The sequence below is a fragment of the Anser cygnoides genome, chromosome 8 (genome assembly GCF_040182565.1).
Source record: "Anser cygnoides isolate HZ-2024a breed goose chromosome 8, Taihu_goose_T2T_genome, whole genome shotgun sequence".
Classification (NCBI taxonomy): domain Eukaryota; kingdom Metazoa; phylum Chordata; class Aves; order Anseriformes; family Anatidae; genus Anser; species Anser cygnoides.
This window is the reverse complement of record NC_089880.1, coordinates 25,968,758-25,990,205: the sequence shown is the minus strand read 5'-3', so window position 1 is coordinate 25,990,205 and position 21,448 is coordinate 25,968,758. Positions and strand designations below refer to the sequence as shown.

Below are 21,448 nucleotides of genomic sequence, written 5' to 3'. Positions count from 1 at the left end.
ATACGTGACAATATTATTGTTTGTTGTTTTTCTGTTTGTTTTTTATTCATCTTGTTTGCATTTTTATTTTTTTATTATTTTTATTTTATTTTATTTTTTTGTCATAGACAATTTGGTTGTGCAGTACTTGCTTACACAACTTTTCTACTTTGCTGTGCAACCAGGGCAACATAAAGGAGCCCCTAACCTCAATGCTGAGATAAAGCCTCAGGAGTTGTTATACACTCGTGCTAATGAATACAGGTATCTGGCACAAGCAGCAGTGCTGAATTTCAAGCCTCTGGAGGTGATGACTTTAGAGGCACAAAGAGATCAAAAATTACAAAAAAACCCCACCTGCGTTCCAGACTGTTGGGTAGGACTTTTGTTTCTTTCAAGCCTAATTCAAAGAATTTGACCTGTTGGATGTGTGGCAATGTTTGCATCAAGAGTTCTTCCTGTTCCTTCAGGAGTCTCAATATCTTACATTTCTTCATATGTGTTATTCAAGCTTTGTCTTCTCAAATAACTGAAGTTAATTGGATTTCAGAGAGTAAATAGAACAAAATGTGTTCAACCCTTAACCTCTTTTCCTTTTGCTTCTCTCATGTAAGTTATGTCCATTAACGTTAAGGGGCTTTCTGATTCAGATCCTCCAAGAATGACAGGACTCATGAGGTTACATTTAGTGCCACTTGAAATTCATCTGGCTTGTTTGCTTGTTATTTGTGTTTATATAATGTAGTTTAAGTATTTCAAAACTCTTTTCCCTATTTTTAGATTCTTCTTACTGTATAGCATCTCTTGCTAAAGAGACTTAAAATTGAAATGAAAGTTTATTTCTCCTTTCTTTACTACTCTGTTGAGAATCTTCCTACCCAGGTAAAGTTCAAAACACCTAATTCAGAAAGAAGCATCAGCAACCAGATGCTTCAGGTAAGTAGCTATCCTCATGTGCCTTCTATTCTTCACAAACGTTAGGGTGAGATTCATTTCACCTGATGACAAACCATAGTGGGGACCTTGTTCAAGGCAGCCATTTGGCTTTCTTTTTAGTGGCTGGTGTGGAGAATCTCTGGAAGATGATTCACTCTCTCTTACAACATTCATCTGAGAGAAGTCAAATGATTCATCCTGTAGGACTAAGTGATTTGCTCTTTCCATCAACAGTAACAAATGAAGATTACTAGCTTACACTAGATGACTAGTTGACTAGTTTTTGAAATGTATAAGGTTGTGAAATCAGTTAGTTCTATGAGACATGGAATACATATATACAATCTTACCCTCAACCTAATCGAAACCACTGCACCATATGATTTCAGAGCAAGAGGTATAGCTAAATTTGGTTTGGGCTGCCTCAATAATACTTCAAGTTGACAGTGGTTGTGGCATAGCACCTTACATTTTGAGTGAAAAGTCCAAGTGGCACCCTTATCGCAGATCTGGGACTATTAATCCCCAACAAACATTTATCACTTGTTCATCACATGTTCCAAATGTAATATAGTGTACTTGTTATAAAAATACAGAAAAAAAATTATATATATATATATATATATAAAGTGTTAACTCCTGAACCAGGCTTAAAAATATTGGTAACTGAGGGGCTAGCCTCACTGTCCCACTAAGGCATGTAATTAAAGAGGCTGCTCACTTTTGGATAACTACGTAGTGTTGATGGGACTCATCCAGAGTGGGAGCCTCACATGTGTGTTCTGAATTGCCCTCCAGATCAGTTTTTCTTTGCACTGCTAAAAAGGGAGGCTAGCCAGCTAATAAAAGCCCCTAAATTGAGTACCTAAATTTAGATACTGTCAGTAGAGCAGCACAGCTGAACTAAAGTTTCAACAGTGAATGGATTCATCATTTTGCATCTCTGTTCTGAAATTGCTCCTAATTTACAGTCTAGAGATACAAACATTGCAACTATATGGTCTTGCTCCTAGTCATTTTCTGAAGATGCAGATCTAGAACCATTTACGTCAACTGAGAATTTCTCCTGCAATCTTTAAGGAATTATAGAGACTATTTATGAAAGGTTTATTAAAGATAGGCTTTTTTTTTTTTTCATTTTATGCACAAGAACATTCTTATTATTTAATCTCTTTGAGTAAGTATTTTTAAAATAGCCTGGTGGTAATATATTCCCTGTGTACTTGGGATCAAATGCAATCTCTTTCTGGATATTTATATGCTATTATTTTATCCAGGCTCCTTCCCGCCTTTAGCCATCTCAGCAGTGCCCAAGGTTACTTTAAACCAACACTGATAAAATTCATTCTCTGATTAAAAAATAAAGTCTGATATCAAAACTCCATGTAGACTGTAGACTTCCATTGTTATAGAGTCCTTATTGTCTTGGGTTCAGAGGCTGCAATCTTTGGAATATTGAATTACTCCTTCAGCTTGCTATACTCTCTTTTCCACTCTGCATTTGAAAAAGTGTTCAAATATGATCATTTTATGGATGCCATTTGAATACCAACAATTTTTTTTCTAAGAGGAGCAGATGCCAGGAATATAACTATTGCTCAAAGACTTCCTTTAAAGTTTCTTTGCTGATAGTTTAAAAAAAATAATAAAATAATAAAAATTTCCAGTTAGTGTTTTAGAATCATCTCTAAAACACTTTAAAATACCCTGCTATTTATTACTGCCATTATATTTATAAAGGAAACCATATAATGACCATATAATAGGTAGAGCACAGCAGCTTCAGTGTGAGGTTGATTTCTATAGATAGAAATATAGATAACTTTCTAAGAAGTTACTGCAGACGATACAAGAAATTTATGACAAAACTAATAATAGATAACTGATATTTTAGACATGGTATCATCTACCTCTGATATAAGTGTTGCCCAAAATAGCCTTAGAGGGAAAAAGAAGTATTGTTCAATGGTGAAAAGAAACAACAAAGATTGTTTTCTGTTATGTCACAATAGGTGTTATTATCAAGCCACATTGCAAGTAAATTTAAATAAAACTAATTAACAAACTCACCAAGATTTTATTTTCGTAGGAGTTTAATGAAGCATCACCTAACCAGCCTCATCCACACACACATAAACAAACAAACAAACAAACAAACACTGTTTTAACTAAGTCATGAAGCAGTCAGCAAAAGGATTATACACATCTTAAGTACTTGAATGAATTGCAGATCTGGAATTTTAGCAGACCAGCACTACTAATACATATACTGATGTTCTGATATTTAAGGTGTGAGTTCACTAAAGACAGACTATACAGATGGAATAATGCTGGCCCAAAGCAGAGGACCAAATAAAAATTAACAAAAAGTCGTTACATTTCTTAATCAGGCTGCCTCTTCTGAGAATTCTTGAACTAACGTTATAGATTGTTCTCTTTCTTAGTCAACACAGCTACTCAGGGAACTGAAAACTTGTGGCAAGTGTTTTGCTGCCACCAGACAAGTTTAAGGAGGGGGAATTAAACACTGACTGTGTTGAGGAAGGGAATGAACTTTTCCACAGTAGCACAATGCTGCCAACAAGGCCAGCCACAGCTTGTTGCACCCAAAGCCCTTGGGCCCAAAACTCTTATTAGGAAAGGAGGAGGCATGCAGGAAGGAGGGAGATGCTAGAAACTACCTACTGAAAAAACATTAAAAACAATTTTTAACATGCAGAAGAGCTAAGGAAAGTGCGCAGCTATTGTTAGAGAAAGGAGCATCGACAGTCAGCAGGAGACTGAGCAACACTAATCACTGCTAAATCACTGGAAGATGTCTCCACTAAGCAGAATTGCCACCCCTGCTAACCAGCAGTCATTGACATTAAATATTGTGGAGCTGAGCTCGGTTCTCTCAGAGGCATGCTGATTAAAAATGCCCTGATGAAATGGTGTGTTCTGTAAGAAGTGGTGCTCAGTATTTTGTCTTCATAATACTTTAAATTGCACTATATCCCCACAAGGTATTTCGCCATTCTCCATTAAAAATGGGTGACTGACTTTCAGAAATATAGAATCACTGCAGTACTCAGCTGACTTCACTTGGGGTTTGTGAATGCTAAGACATTTTTTTAAAAAGTCCCTGAGTTTTCATTGTTTGCTAAGTAATTTTTTTTTCTTTACTGTACCCATTTTCAAAACCTATCAGTGTCTCTAAGTCACTCTTAATACTTCTTGCCATACATTAAAAGTTATACAAAAGGCCAGAAACTGTTCCTCCCACATCAGTGCAAGATATTATGGTTCATTTTTTTACCATGCTGATTTAAGTTTTCACAGCAGTAGCTCCATTAAGGTCTAGAATGGGTTTTCATATCATAAAAGCATAATATTTTAAAATTCTTTGTATTTTAGACAATTTTATGAAGTAGTTAAAAATTAGTCTGAAAATGTTTTCTGCAATCAATGAAAAAATCTGCTAAAATGTAGGAAAGCAACTATATATATATATATATACATAAAGAACTCATTGTTGATCAGAGAAAGATCTGAAAGAGAGGAAGGGAGTAGGAAAGCCTTCCTTTTTCTTCCCTACTGTGATGTGTCCTGCACTAATACTACATTGTAGTTTGTACATTGGGGGATTTTTAGAGTAAAGGGAAAAATAAGTAAATTATGCTCCCTATTTTACTGAAGAAGGTAATTTATTTTTTACAGGAATTCAGTAGAATCTTCCCCAAACTAGTAAAAATCATTACAGAGTAGAAGAAAAGCATCAAATCCTATTCCTGCATAAGCAGAGGAGATCCTCTCTGTTTGTTGTGACCTACACCGCTCATGGGGAATGACCATGTCCTTCTGTATATCCTCTTCACTACACATTCTGAGGAAAAAAACAGCAGCACACAAGACTTACAATTCATCCTTCTTTTGAGTTTCTATCTTGTCTTATCCCATCCTTCCTTTTAAGCTGCACACCTTTGGAGTAAGAATTTGTATTTGTCTTCTGCAGCCCCAGGGACATTCTCTTTACTTACCAATTCAGATGAGGTTTAAATACTGTACAGTTAGCAAAGTGAATGAAACATATAGGACTGCATTGCCTGTGAGGAATTGTTAGAGATGATGGGAATTTCACTGTTCTCTCTCCATGCAGAGGGTGAAAGGAAAGGAAGAGCGATAGAGGAGGTTAGGCAAGATCTACCCATGGAACAGACTATAGGAGAGATACTTCAGTGCTCTTCTTAAGTGCCCCAGGAGGCAAGTGGCTACCTGTGCAGTTTGGATGATGATTATCTACTTCAGCCTGGCAAACACGTTGCAATAATGTGAGTCAAGGTCTGTCCCTGTTCCCAAACACCTGAGGGTTTTTATTTAACATTGTGGTATCTGAACATCTTCCATGTGAAGTTAATGTCATCAGCAACACCCATAATTTACTTGAGAGAAAAATGAATATTTTCTCTTTTCAGCAAAAAGGTTTGCGGGTTAGGATGTTGGGGGTGGTCTTGTTTGTTTGTTTGTCTGTTTCAGTTTTATTAATATTGTAACTTTGGTGAAGAAGGTTGTGGAATGCTTCACCTGCTGAATGGGGAATCCAGGTCCTGGTACAAAGCTTCTCCTTTGAATGGGCCAAGGAAAACCTCACAGACCCAAAGCACTATTGACCAAGAAAGAGCTCTTTTCAAAACCATCTGTGTTTTGTTTCTCTTGAATCTGTAGAGAACCCCCTGAGGCTTTGAAAGACAGAGGGCACTGGCACAGTAGTGAAAAACATCCCTCATCTTCCCCATCACTTGACTAACTCACAATGTTATATAGCAAAAGAAGGCTGCCTCAGGAAGAGGAGTGCTGGAAATCAATATTTGATCAGATCTGTTTGTGTTTATTGACATAAAAGAATATTTCATAGAATCACTAAGGTTGGAAGGTACCTTGGGAGATGGCCTAATGGATGCTTAATGTCAGTAAGTGTTTTCTAATCTGATTGGCCCTTTTTCATATACAGAAATGGTCAAAAGGTACTTCTGCCTCCAGGCAATGATACCAGCTACAGAGGAACTCATGACAGCCATTTTCAGTGGCAGCTGATAAAGAAGCCCTAGTTGGCAAACACAGTACCCACACTCAGATTGGGATAACTACTTTTATATCTCTGTTTCCCGGATATTATGCGATATTCATGTAAGGTACAGGGAAGAATTCTTCTGCCCTTGTACTGGAGTTTGTCCTAACAGTCAGTGATACAGAGACCAATTGCCCACGTAATGAATCAAAGTGAAATATGAGGTTATACCTGTGATAAGTGAAATATTGGTAAAATGAGCACTATTCTTCAAGCTGGAAATTCATTTAGTAAGATCTTTCTTCAGCTCTCGAATTCATGTGCAGCCAGTGTCAGGGTTTACACTTTGCTAACACCCAGTTCAGTACTTGTCTAGTCTTGCAAGAAAAGATTTTCATTATTTACTAATGCAAACTGGAGATTCTCTTTCACAAGAGAGATATGCATGTCCCCCCACCATGCTTATGCTATTTTGAAAGGTTTGTTGACATGCAGTTTACAGATGACTCTGAAGGTAACTCATGTAGATTGTTTCTTATATCTCAAGCAAAGGCCAAAAGGCCAGTGGCTCCTGAAATGGTTTTGTTGGTTGGGATAGATGCCATAGCTGCAGTTTGGACTTGAATACTAGTGTAGCCTTTTTTTTTTTTTTTTTTTTTTTTTGTTGATCTTGCTAACCCAGGCATAACTATTGTGCTCCTTCTCAGAGTAACGACTTCTGAGACGTGATACTTGAGACCAAACATTTATGATCACTGAAGAAACATCATTAGATAATCTATTCTCTTGAGGGATTTATAGTGTTCCTCATCGCTGAGATATATGTTTGGTGACAAATAATAGGTAATTATCATAGATAGTAATAGATAGTCCTTCTGTAATAGCTAGTCATATTCTAGGTGTATATCTCTGCAAGTATATTGCACATTATTCTCTAAACATACCTTTTCTGCAGTCAAAGCTGCACTGCCAACTTGGGTAGACCTGGTCTTGAGTACATACCAACAGGAAAGTAACTGGAGCTGAATGGATTTCAGAATGGGCTGGAAAACTTGCAAAGACCAGTACAGCATTTCCTCCAACATGTTACAAATTATACTGTTCTTACACTGTTGAGAAAGGGGAAGAATGCATCTCACAGAGCTGTCACTGCATATTTGTTATCAAGCATTGCTGTAGCTAGTTGTTTTCCATAGCCCTATTCATACCCCATGGAGTTGAAAACTACTTTATCAATGTATCTGCAATGAGTATGTGAATGCTGTGGGGAGGGGCAAAATGGAACAGTGCTGAAAACAAAGGGGAAAGAAAAAACAAATACTCTAAGGTTTGGATGGTAAAATGCCAAGTGATAACAGAATATTACATGTTTTGTTAACAGTGGTTTTATATGAGTTGTTTAATATTGGGGAATGGAAGAGATAAGCATATGTGAGGGAGCAGGGATGAGAAATACAGAAGTAGGATGAAAAAAAGAACAGGTTTAAAGATGCAGAAAGTTGTCTGAGAACTGATTGTATAACATATATACAGACACCTTAAAAGATCAAACTGGTTGCTGAAAGTGAAGCTGTAAATAGGATTCTTTAAGAGAGGTTTTCTACATGCCCATTTCTTTTCATGGCTGTCTTCTCATTCTGTGCCATGTTTTTTCCTTTCTGTTCCATTGCCCAGAAAAGGCTGTTGGGAGCTCAGACAGGGTTGCTGTGCATGCACAGTAAATCCAAAATGTCTGACGTGCATTGCTCTGACTGTGCAGAAATAACTGTACATTACAGGCTGATTTGGAGGATGGGATTGCTTTTTCTATCTTTTTTTTTTTTTTTCCAATTCATTGAACAAATGTGTTAAAGAACTAAAATGTGATGCTTTTCTCTTTCACCAAAACTGCAGGGAAATCACTTTTTTTTTTTCTCTCTTGTCATCAACACATTTTCTTTATTCATGTAACAGTAGGTGTCATTTTTCTTTAATTATGCCCAGCTATCATATGTTGCCTTTATTTGTTGAGAATGTTAGTTTCAGGGAAAATAATTTAGACAGTTCCATTTTTCAGGCAACAATACACTAAATCCTGTGCTTACAAATTGCAATTAGATAAGAATTCTTCCTTCCACAATCAAGTGTGGCAGTTTCTTACTGGAAAGTAATGATGAATCAAACTTATAGTGTAAAATGGGAAGATCAAAGCATTCAAAGAAAATGTAATGAAGAAAATACACTTTTATGGCTTGGCATTTTAAATGTCCTCTGTTATATATCAACACGGCAGCATACAATAGTGTAAATCTTTCTTTGGGAATGAATAGAGATTAATGCAGCCACGTTTTCTGTGTCAGAATTTACTTCTTGGTATGACGATATTTCTTCCTGCACCCCCACATACCCCTCTCTTCCCACCCCCAGAACTTAAAAGTACTTTAAACATGTTTAGCCTGTCAACAAGCCTTTGCTAAAGGGTTTTGTAGCCTTTGGTAATGACTTCTAATTTACGTGACTAATTATCCTGGGATAAATAGAGATGAGGTGCTTTAGGATAAGGCTAATCTGCATGTATGCTGGAAGCTTGAATAGTGCATTTTATAAAGATACAAAACTCAGCAGTGCAATGAAATTAAGTTTGTGACAAAAGGCAGGCAAATTTAAAATGAAGGCAAATACTTCTCTTCATAAGCTGTTGTGGTTGGATGTGAGAAAGACGCTGATGGCATGGCATGAAAAGAAGTATCAGCTCTGATTCTGGAGGGTTTTTTTTACTGAAACTTGAACAGATTTTGCGTATACTGTTTGCATAGATGCATTGACATACAGAATTACATCATGATTCACCAGTCTTCAGCACTCATCTTGTTGTGATTTTGATGCCTTATTCTTTAAAACATAGTGGTCATCTATCTATGACCACCTCACCCGTTATTTCTGCCATGGTATAAACAATCAGCAGCATATGTACATACTGCAAAGGGCAATCCCCACATAAAGAACTTAAAGATTAAGGTCTCAACGCTGCAAGATGTTATCCCAGAGAAAACAAACTTATACTGGTAACAGAGGAAAAGAATGAAAGAAAAAAAATAACACCTTTTCTGCTGAGTAGAGAAGTCCAGTTTTCAGAAAAGCTCTTGAATTTAGAGCTTGGCCTCCACAATACTATGCAGAGCAACGCATATGGACTTCAGGAAGTCTAGTCTCGTTTTCAAAAGTGAGTTAAAGTGATAGACTTATAAAGATGCTTTTACAAAGTCAGTTGCAGATAGGTCTAACATTGCTGTATGCTAGAAGGATTTGGTTCAGCTCTGTTCTGCAAAACTTATAGAGGTTAGCAGCTACATCCCATGCTCTCATTTCTGAATGATTTTACAAACACAGCTGGTTCTCATGTGTAAGCTTGGAGGCGGGCAACACTAGACTGTACCTGTTCGTGTAGGCATGCCTTTAATTCTTACTGTATTGGCTGTTAAGATCAGTATCTTTAAAAATGATTGGTTCTTTTAACCATCTCACTTCTCTTGTAATGTTAAGAAAGCCCAGGTTTCCAGGGTGTGCAAAATAGAAAAATCAGATTTGTGTTTAGGTATGTATCCAAAATGTTTTTTATATTGAATGAATTGCTTTTGAAAACACAATGTCTAACTCCTTCAGGAGCCCACATTGCAATGCTTAAGACATCTAGAGCTAACTTGCCCAGAGCAGAGAGAATGACAGATTATTCAATTCCCATTTCAATTACTTAACCACAGGATCATCATTCTACTTCACTCAAATTGTGGTATATTGATTTCTGTTGTGACTCAAAAGATTTTAATTTTTAATAAAAAGTTAGTGTGACATTCTTTTTACGTATATAAATCCAGAATAATCTGCCTGTTGCAGACAGAGTAGTTAAATTGAAAGACTCCATAATACCTATAGGGTTTATGAAGAACTCTCCCTGAGTTCACTTAGCCAGTGCCCCCTTGCTTTGCTTCCCCATAGCACAGCAGTAACACAAAAGCCTTTGAGGCCTAGATGAGAGAACTGCAACACAGGGAACTTTCGAATTTCAATAATCCTTGACAGAAACTGCTAAAAAGCTCCTATGGTATAGAACCAGAGTTTTAGAATATCAGCTGATGTAAATTACAGGGAAATAAAGGGGAAAAGTTCACCAAACACTTTCATTCTTTACTATTCAAGGCCAAATTAATAGGTTTAGGTTTTTGGTGTTGGTAAGTACTGAAGAACTTGCCTTAAATTGCTTTTAGGCTCAGCATATCGACCTCAAATTCTGTTTTTCTGAGAAGTGTGCCAACAACTCAGTTGAAGAAGTTTCCCTTGAAAATTCCAGCCATCTGGTCAACTGAGAAGCCAGGTGTAACAAGTTTGCTAATTCAGCTGAGGTTCAAGGCACTGCTTCTTATGGAGTGATCAGCATATAGAAACGCTATATCCAGGTAAAACTTTTGTACCAGCAATCCAAAGAGGAAACAAAATAATCAATGTTTTCCAATTTAACATCTTAACTATAATCCTGAGCTTCCATGGAACAGCTGCACAGTCTAAGTTGGCCTTTATATTTACAGGAAATTTCTTGGGGACCCTCTGTGCTTTCTGGTGCACTTCCCAGGAAGAGACCAATTGGTGAAATGCCACTTTCCACATTTGTTCTTTGGCCTTTCCTCTGTGACCTATTTTCTTGACTAATCCTGTGGGCTTTTGCCCAGCCCGTTCCAAGTTCCCTCTCTTTCTGGCTGCTTCTGGCCAGCCCTGTAACTCTCAGCTCCCATAAAGATTTTGTGGAAGAGAGCTTAGGGGCTTTGTGTGGTTTATTGTGGTTTCTGCAGAAGGGCGGTACAAACATCAGAATGCAAGAGCAGCAGCCTTCTCTGTGTTGGTAAATGCAGATGGTCTATGCAGACGAGTGCTTCCCTAAAACATAAGATACAGGATGGTTAGTCTGTGTTATTGATGCTGAGGTTTGTAGTCCTGAAAGCAAACTCCTAGGGAGCTTTATAGTGGAGATCTGTGATGCTTTTCTGTTGTTGCCAAAAGAGGGAGCCCTCACAGAATTATATATGCTCTTAGCAACGTTTTTCCTTCTGTGATCCGCTCTTTAAAAAGGTCTGAATGTAGGACAGCATGCGTTTCTTACAAAGCTTATGGGCTTTTTGGCTTAGAAGAAAATAAGTCTGTGGCACAGGTAATGTGAGCTGTGAGTTTTGCCCTCTTTGGATTCTCAATGACCTCAGGTCACAAAAAAATGAAACATGCTTTTCATTTTCAGAGTTGTACAGCTGGCTGATATTATTAAGTGGTTTACATTAAATACTGTATTTTAGCATTCAGGTGCTGGAAATAACGATCCTGTAAGATCAGACAATACTGACTGGGCACTGGACTTATTTGAAAAAAGACGTTATTTTGTCTGTTCTAATGTGGGCCCCGTCCTGTTTCTAGGAGCTGGTAGGTATCAAAGCCGGTGTCCATTTCACGACCTAGCAATCCCAGAATTATTTATTCTGAATGACAGAATTTGAGAAGGGTGAGTAGGATCTTTCCAGTTTGCATGGTATTGTAAAGGATAAATTAGCACCAGGGTTTATTTGTAATTGCTTGCAGGGTGTCCTTCAATAAATTTTGGAGAGGCTTTAGGAATGCAGCTTTTTACTGATTTTTACCAGTGGGTTAGGTTCAAAGTGCTGAGAAAGTAGAGGCACTTTTATTACTGTTTATCTTTAGGGGGAAAGCCTTTGTCTTGAGTCTGCAACAGAAAACTGCATCAAATAATAAGTTTACCAGAGAGGCTCTGTAAGGGTTGATTCATAGTTCACCCTTACCTCTTTCTGAGCCCGAACTGGCTAAAGGGAATGCTGGTCGACACAAATTACTAGTGTTTTAGGTGATCTCTGCCATCTTTTCTGAGCCTGTACTGGTCCCTAGACTAGTTCCCTTTTGAAGAATTTTTCATCCTGATGGCTTCAGTGACTCTATGGCTCAAATATCCCACTTGGCGTTTGTTTTGCGCAGTAGCTCTCTTCCATTGACATATAGTTTGAGTGGACATGGCATTACAGCATTTCCTATCTCCCCAAATTCAAAGCCAAACTTACAAAGTAGCCTAATGCCGTGGGAGTTCAAAGCCAGTAACTGGGCATTGGGATTTAAAGAACATACTTTCATCTGGTTATTTGAGATACTTTTTCTGTAATATTTTTAAATGCAAATTCAGAGGCTATGGCATGACTTGTCTTATTTAAACTTAAATGCTTAGGACGAGATTCTCAAAAATATGTTAGCATATTTGGGTGCCACTCCTAGGTCAGCTGTTCTGAAAAATGTCACTTTATATGTGCTGCTCGTGGCAAGAATGGAGCTCTATACAGCAGAATTGTTGTATCAGAGTAAAATCCAGTTTAGAAGTGCATATGGATGATTTGCTGTTAATAGGTATTGTCTGAAAATTGCTTTGTGATTGTTGTATTATAATAGCAGTAAGGTTCAGAATGAGTGCAGGGAGTCAGTTGGCTGAGATGGGAAGGATCACATTCAGGTGATAACTTTTCTTTCTCTTTTCCATTATGCTCTTGTTGTCTTTTTGAACACTATTAGCATTCTCAGTGCTGTAAAGAAACATACAGGAGACTAAGGGCAGGAGCTAAGTCAATTGTAATCAAACTACCTGATCAAACAGAAGAATCAACCCCAAAATAATTTTATGCATTTTCTTTAAAAGAAGAACATTCAGAGTTAAGACTGAAATGGCCAAAATGGGTGTTTCTGACATTTTATGGATGTTCTGCATAGGTAGTGTGCCTCTAAATATTGGATGCTCCTATATACCATATGTGCTGCAATTCCTAAGCAATACAGCAGATGTTTTAGGTGATCAATTCAGAGCTCACTGGCTTTGTTTAGCTCTCCCCATTCCCAATTTTACATGATGTGAATGTGCCTGTCATCATAAGTAGAGAAGCAGTTCCGTATTTAAAAATCTGTGCATAAGTCAAAATTGACACGGTAGCAATACTAAAACACTCCCCAGCCTAGAAAATCTCATGTTCCTCAGAACTCAAAACACCTAATCAGGAAAAGCCACAGCCAGTAAAAATTAGCTTTGTGTGGCAAAACTTAACCTTTTTTATTTTTATTTTTATTTTTATTTGAGTTTAAGTTTATTGTACAAGGTGGATGAAAGCTGACAGTTCTGATTTCTTTGCTGAGCAGAGGGCTGGGTGAGCTGGTTAGCTTGTTTGTTTTTAGGAAAAGTTTCATCTTATTTCTCTGTAATCTTCTCTGAAGTCAGCTTCCTAATGGTACCTTTTTTTACCTGTAGTTCTTCTCTTAACACTTGCTTCTTCACCACCTCTTTTGTATGGATTGTTTGCCAGCTCTTAGTATACAAGGTGCCTATTCTGCCCTAGGAAATTTTAAACCACGTATTCCCCTCTCCCTCCAGCCCAGAGCTTTATAACATGAATCCTAAATTATTTCACTTATTTCCAGCCCAGGTGATCCAAAAGCTCTGTTTCATCATTTTTCTTCATGAAAAAGCACTTTTAAAAATACTGATTCTATTGTATCATCTGACCTGTTTTGTCTGTTTGTTTGGAGTTATAAAAAAAGACTTGAGCTCTCATATGTTTTCCATTTGTAACAGCATGGATATGTATCTGATGCTATGGCTAAGACAGTAGAGAAACCTCTGCTGGGGTGCTTTGGAAGGAATAAACTGGCTGTCTGCTAATACCTGTCCTCAGTTACAGAGGCTGGGACAGGTGAGGGTGAGGTGTGCCACACTGGCCCCTGGCTCTCGCACGGCTGAACCCGCAGGGCAGAGGCAGAGCTACATTTCAAAAGGAAAAAATGTTCTCTGTCTTTGGTACCCAAAAGAGAAAATTCAGCTCTCTGGGAGAAGAAATGAATCTGACATCTAATTTTACTACTATAAATCGGAACATTTACATTTGTGTTTTTTGGAGTTGTTGTTTTGTTTTGTTTTGCTTTTTTTTTGTTATTTTTATTATTATTATTATTTTTATTATTATTATTATTTTTAAATAAGTCCTGAAATATAATTGCCTGACACAATAGAGTTCAGGGTAAGAGCAAGGATAGATTTTCCTCACATGCTTACTTGTGGAAACTTTGTTCACCTTTCCTGTAACTGTGACATTGGTTTGAAATGATGGACTGATACTTCCTCATGAATTACTCGTGACATGCCAGAGCTCTTTTGCTAACTAAAAAAAAAATAAATGTACTCTTTGGGAAGGCAAATGTTTTTCCAAAGACAGCATGCAAATGTTGTTGCTGTTAATGTCTAGAGAACCAATTTTTAAAGCTAATGTTCAATAATTGTTTGGAAATGTATTGGTTTTCTTCTAATTAATGAAGAACGTGCATAACTGCAATGGAAGCAGTTTAAATGCAGAACTATATTTTTCCGAGAAGTGGAAGTTTCAGAGTGACTAACAAATCAAAAGTAAACATCCACATTTCAACTTGTTTAGATAAATATGTTTTCTGTGTAACCCAGAGGACAACTGCTTTGCAGTAGATTCATGGCATATTTACTACATTCTTGGTTATCTGTTTTCTATGTGTACGTGAATAAATCTTGACTTTTGTCTTCTGGAGATGTAACTCTGAGGGATGTGGTCTGCCTTCACTGACTGTCTTAGCAAGCAGAATTGAGGAAGTTCAGCCCTTGGTTGGACTGAGCCATGGAGCAACTGCTCGCTGAGGCAAACCCAGCAAAGTTATACAAAATTGATTAAAATGACATTTGGTTCCCTTCTCTCTTCTACAGAAGTCCCCATGTTTTGGGTGCTTTTTGGAACAAGCTTAGATTTGTCAGTCACCAGGCAGACTTTTCACAAGTGTTTGTTCTGTGTTTTTAACCACTAGTAGATGTATATCAGATAGCAGGTCCCCAATGAATTGCTCTTAGCACAACTGTAAAAGAGCGATAATTTGAAACAGTTAGCAACCAGGCTAATGAAAAGAGGATTTCAGTCCTCTTATCTCTGTTCGCTGTACAGGACAAATCTTGTTCCTTATTTTATTAGTCAGCATAACCTGACATGGACCAAAGAGATGAACAAAATAATAATATATGGGTGGCCTCATTTGCTTACACAGATCCATTTGAAGCTGCTCTTGGGCAAGCTAACTCAACTCAGTGATTTTGATGAACCTAATTTTTATTTTCTCCTTAAACATATGTGGTGTATTATATAAGATGTACACAGCTCTCTTCAACAGATGTGAATTAAAAAAAAAAAAAAATGTCCCTGAAATGTTTTTCATGGATCAAAATGCTCAGGAGATGGGTTTGGGCTAAAATGCCAAATTTCAGAAGGGAAATCAAAATGTTCGGATCTGGATGTCTAAGGCTAAATGCTACCCTAGTCCTGGTAACATCCTTTTCATTGATTTTGCTAACAATTTTAAAGTCACCACGCATAGATTAAATGTGAATCATACTGGATACTATACAAAGGCAGGGTGATTCTGGAAGTGGCTGTATCCTTGTTAATCTTTCAGAGTTCTGGTATAGGATGCAGCCTTAGTGGACATTGATCCAGGTTCTGTGATGTTCAAGATGTTCATATATAGGGATTTTAGCATATACCATAGAAAACTACTGAGGTATTGCTTTAGAAATGAATGAGAACATGTTGAGTCTGTTTGGAAAGTAAGGTTGTTCTTACCTCTGGGATAGCCTGCACCCACAGCTGTCATTTGACTTCTCCAAACTGTGCTTTCAGGAGCTGTAATTGTATTTAGAAGAATGATGTTGGACTGCCTCAAATGGTTTATTAAGTGAATATCACAAGCAGTGGTCTGTTTTGGGGGGGGGGGGGGGGGGTGCAGGTGTGGGTAGAAAAGAAAAAGTTTTATATATTTAAACGATAGAAAAACTCACTGCCATGGATTATGAAAGGAAACAGATTCAACCTGAAATTAGATGAAAAGCTTGAAATTAGATGAGACCATAGTAGTTGGATAAATTTTTGTATTTGTCCATACATACTAGATTCTAATTTAACTTTTCAAAATTATTTTGATCATGTTGTCTTGACTTATATATGACAAACATGGATCTTTGCTCACTATAGGGGGAAAAGACTGTTAGATAAAGCAATCCTCTAAAATACCATGTGGAAACTCACAATTCTCTCTCCCGCTTTTTCCTGCCTGTCCCTATTGCAGAAAAGTCTTTGGCTACAAAGCTGCCTTGGCAGCTGGAGCAGGACTTGGAGGAATGGAGTCAGCTATCCCTATGCTGCATGAGAAAAAATACTGCTTTTGTCCAGCTGTTGTGCAAGTCTTTTGAATCTGATATTTCCAATTTACTGATTTACATTCCCATAATATTAGCTGTATGAAAAATGCAGATGAAACTGGGCTATAGCACTTCAGCTGCATGGAGGAAATGGAAGAAAAAAAATGAATGAGGAAAAGTGTATGTGATGAGAGTAGAGAGCCAGTGAAGTCAAAGCTGAAGATAAGGAACTGAACTCCTCCAGTCTGGTGCATTGGAAATCAGTTTCATTGACTCCCCTAATGCAGATTTCCTTCAGCTCCTCAAAGGGATATTTCTCCAACTAGGAGTTGTACTGTTGTGTTTCTGTCAGAGACAAAATGCTAGCTTGGTCCTTGGATAGGTGAGATAACCTCAAGTATTTCCCATGTTTTTTCCTTCAGTAGCTGCAATTCCAATTGTCTATATCAATTCCTTGTCTATAGGTAAGGTGTGCATCTAGTTTTATGACCATTTACACCTCCTGTACAATGCAGAAGTGAACAGGCACACTGTGGTATATACACACACCTGCATGCAGATGCATAGTTGTTTCTGCATGTTTCTCTGTGACTGTATATACATATATATATTTTTGTGTACATATGTATGATTGAAGTCATTCTAACTGAAAAAGTAACTTTCAAAATATAAGAAGCTCTGTCGTTTCCTTTTGAATGCTTGGAGCTGTAGGTGTGAGATGGCTTTGAAAATGAACAGTGATGATTCAAACAGAAATCACTAAAGAAGGATTTTGTAGGTGATATAGACTGTAAATCTCATGCATGCCATTCGCCAGTTATAAAGTTCTCCCAGTATTTATTCTGCTTTGTGTAATAAAGAAAGCCCAGCTACTTGAGGCTTGCAGGTGAAAATTTGCTCTGCTTGTAGAGCTGAATTGTGCACTACTGAAAATGTAGGTTTTTTTGTTGTTATTTTTTTCTTTTGGGTTGATGTTTTTGTCTTTGTTTTTCTAAGTTTCTGACATGCTTGAGTGGGAGGTACTAGAAATACAACGTACTGTTGAGGATTTCTTCTAAATAAAACGGCATGCATTACCACTGTGTATTAGTCACTCAGTTGCCTTTAAATATTGGCATCTTTGAGTGGAAAGGGAATATATTTTGAATGTTTGCAGAATACCTTCAACCCTTGAAACTGTGACCTGGAAATTCCTGTGCTGTGTTCTCACACAGCTCACCTGTATCTCAGGCAAACTCCAATACCTTAACAGAAAATAACACCCAAGATAAACACATCCAGGTAATTCACACAAAATCAGAAGCAAAGGCAGGGAGCTCTTGGAGGGAGAAGAGAGATGGGACTCCGGGGAGTCAGAGAAAATGGCAACAAGAGAAGTTGTCTTCTCTCATGTTTATTTTCACTCTGTTGCTGGATCATAGGGATTTTTTAACACATAATTCATAGGTTTTATGCATGAAAATGCAGCATTTTTTGGAAATTTTATATTCACAAGGAACCCTACTCTTGTGCTGCATCTTTTATGTGTCTTTTTCTTCCTTCCTTTTGTATTGCTGTCCTTATGGTATGAAACCATGGGAGGCCTGTTTCTTAAAGGTTTATCAAAGATGCATTTCCTTTGGCTGGGCCCAGGTGTATTAGGGATGGGATGCTGCCAGTGCTGTAGTGCAGAGCTTTGCTGCTTGGTTACGTGCTGCCCTGAGCAGAATTCCAACATGGACTTTGAGCCAGCCCAAGTGCAAATGCATGCTGCTCCCTAAACCAGGCAGTGTTTAACTTCTTCCAAAGCAGAAATCTTTTAATGAGAATTTCTTGTGTTTCAGAAAACTCCCCAGTGACTCCCTCAGAATTCTAGTTCTGATTTTCTTCTCTCTTTCTTTCTTTCTCTTTCTTTCTTTCTTTCTTTCTTTCTTTCTTTCTTTCTTTCTTTCTTTCTTTCTTTCTTTCTTTCTTTCTTTCTTTCTTTCTTTTTTTTGAATGAAAATTTCGGATTGCAATTCTGTGAACAGTGATTTCTTTGAACCCAAGTCAGCTTGCTTTCCTCACGGTGTGCTGGCTATTATGGCATGATGGCAGTTTGTTGAAGTATTAGGCAATGAGGAGAAAGCAGGACAGCTTCTTCAAGTTGCTACTTTGATTGTTCAGGCTGGATGTGGATGTTGGAGCTTATGTCCCAACTTCAATAAATACTTAGATACACAAAGCAAAAGAAGGGTTAGGAGAATTGATCTGCTGGTTAGGGTGTGCACAGCTGAAGTTCAAGCTCAGAGTCCAGATAGAGCAGAACAGGGACAGGAACCTTTGGTTTTTGCCTCCTTTAGCATATGGTCACAAGCTCCTACAACAGCATAGTTAGTTTTAAAATTGCATATGTTGGGAGTTTATCTGTCTTGTCTGTTATCTAATACAACCCATAAACAATGGCTAATTAGTCAATAACCCATTACTGCTATAGGTAGATATGCTTTGTTTCTAATTAAACATTCATTGAACACTGTTGTTTACCCTTCCCCCCTCTCCCCCCCCCCCAAATGGTGGACTCTCAAAGTTCATAATTGCTTTCACAAATCTATCCCTTTTTCTGTGCAAATGCTGCTCCTTTCCTTCATAAGACTTAACATACGACAGGAATTCACAGCTAAAGAATGGCTGTGCAATGCCTAAGAAGCAATCTGCATCGTGTATGGATTTTGGTTGTTAATAGCACTCTGTGTGGTCTGTATAGGTTTTCCTGCCCTTGTTTACTCTTTTTTTCCAAAATAAATAAAGTTTAAGGAGATGAGTTTATTAGCTCCTGCTGCTTACTATGTACTTTAAGACATAATCCGCCGTTTGTGGCATTACAGTAATCTCTATAGGCACTAAGTAATTGATGTCACAAGCACAGGATTATAACCACGGCTCTGCAATTTACATAATAATACACCAAACTATGAAAAACCTGCATGGTGGTTTGTTACCAAAACAAACATGTTAAAAAGCTGAGTTAAATTGTGGAGTGAGTAGATCCCAAACCCTTGCAGAATAAGCACGCAGGCTTCATTTAATACATGCGCGCAGCCACCTTGTTGTTAGTGGAACTACAAGAGGCTGGAATCAAACCTGGATGTGGCATCAGGCTGCCAAGACCATGGAGAAATGGGCTTTACCCTCTTTCTTTGCTTCTTGTAGGCCCCAAACTTTTAGGGGAGAGTAGAGCAAAGATGAGATATTGGCTATACCATCTGTTCTTATACCCCAATCTTTACTGGGGCAGAAATAGCGGGGTGTGTGTATATACTCTATGGAGGATGTGGGATGACTACAGCACTGTGCATGTAAATTTGCCTCAGCATTTCAGGCCTAAATTAAGTAGGAAGGTGGAAGCCTATGAAGTTGGGAGCTCTGAGTTGTTTGCCATTTGGGTTCAATGAAGTGATTGGATTTGCTTGGCATATTTTGACATGGCTGAAAGAGACAGCACTATTAAATAATCAAGGATGTCCTTTTATGCCCTCATCTGAGAGGGTGCAATGTATATGAATATAGTATACATCATTAACCATATAGTTACTACAATTCTATCTTTCTATTACTTCACCGAGGTGTCTGAGGATGATTTTTTTTATTATTTTATTTTATTATTATTATTATTTCATTTTAGTTTCTTTTTACAGAGGCAGAAGCACAGAAAAATGTAAGAGTTTTTATGTTGTCCTAACTCTCATTTGCAAAGTTAAGGATCAGTTCATATACCAGAGCAGCTTGTTCTTCCTCTCTTTCTTCCCAGAGATACGAAAGTCTTAATGACTTTTTGTTGTGATTGCAAATATTTTACAGTGAACTGATGGACTTTTTTTTTTTGGTTCTTAGTGGTTCACTGAGACTCTGGATACTATCTTTATGAGTGTTTTATATGTAAATAAGGCAATTTATAGATAAAGCACCAGCAGATGTCACTCAAGAATATGTGGAACAGAGAATCGGTGTGACCAATAAAAGTGATGGTGCATATTGCAAATGGCCTCTAATGCACGGCTGCTCAGGTTGCTCAGCTCCCATAGCTGTTGCTTTGGGCAGTGATCTACTGATATCAGTGGTAATCTGTTCACCAGGGCTCTGAGGCTGTGACCTACTCCTACTACTGCCATAGGTACTAGAGAGTGTTTTCACATGCCCAAAGATGCCTCACATGGCTTTTCAATGTTTCCTGAGCCTTCATTGTGTTGATATTATTTCTAAATAGCTTTTGAGCACAGCATGACTGTAAGAACTAGGGAGCTTGTTAATAAATAATACATTATGTATGAGTGTTGTATTCTGGAGATAAATAGTTGAAGCAGGGAGAAGGATATGTTTTAGCTACTTATTTGGCAGTTTTCTGAAAAATAAGACAGTACCATGTATTCTTGGCACTTTGGGTTTTGTGAAAGAACTGCTCAGGTGTCAGATATTAAGGAGAAGAATATGTGAAATGTAAGGATGAGTAAAGTAGCTTAATGGATCAGCGCTGCCTTTCATCATTTGGACTTGGTCTTGATTCTAAACCAGAATTGAATTACCAAATATTGCAAAGATCAAATGTGTGTAGAGGTCACTGTTTAAAATGCTCATCATAGCTCTTAGCATGAGTGATAATATATCCCAAACCACTTTATAAATGTTCCCCCACACCTATATTATCAATAATTGATTCCACAGAGTAGGCTACAGCAGATGTAATTTACTAAAATCCTAGTCAAGTGTCAACAAGCTGACTGGTTCATTTTATCATTAAACCAAGGAATGTTAGCAGCTGATAATAAAGAAAGTACAAAATGTGAGATCTTGTTTCATTATATGAACAAAACTTGTGATTTCAGGAAGGAAAGAAAAGATTGTTGCTTGGCATTATAATGTGACTTTGAAAAAAAAAAGAGCTTTAAATCATCAGATTATCCATTTTAACAGGATTTGAATTATTATTTTACTGGGATACTGGGATCATTACGTAAATTGAGATTCTCTCTTTGGCAATAAGTCTTGCACTCTGAAGGAAATGAATGTGTAAGTAGAGAACCTCATTTGAGAAACTAGACAGATGTGAAATGCTCACATAATTATGCTTACCTTTTTTCTAACACTCCTCCTTTATCTAGGCTTTCACAAGAAAGCTTTTCCAGATGTTGATTATCCCTGAATATTTCTTAAACTGTCCACAGCAAACAACAAAAAGAAGCTTTACACTTTTCTGTTACAGA

General features: G+C 37.6%; 1 protein-coding gene and 1 long non-coding RNA gene across 8 annotated transcripts in view; one reads left to right on the top strand and one right to left on the bottom strand.

The window, feature by feature from the left end:
- Positions 1-21,448, top strand: part of LOC106033024 (AGBL carboxypeptidase 4) — a 924,726-nt gene that overhangs the window by 464,232 nt on the left and 439,046 nt on the right. The window lies entirely within an intron of this gene.
- Positions 1-21,448, bottom strand: part of LOC136791394 (uncharacterized) — a 32,713-nt gene that overhangs the window by 2,340 nt on the left and 8,925 nt on the right. The window contains exon 3 of one of the 2 annotated variants that reach the window (XR_010833336.1): positions 10,388-10,870. The exons of the other annotated variant lie outside the window; for it this stretch is intronic. This is a non-coding gene — a long non-coding RNA (uncharacterized lncRNA). Of the gene's footprint in view, positions 1-10,387; positions 10,871-21,448 lie in introns of those variants that run through there. 2 annotated transcript variants of the gene reach the window in all.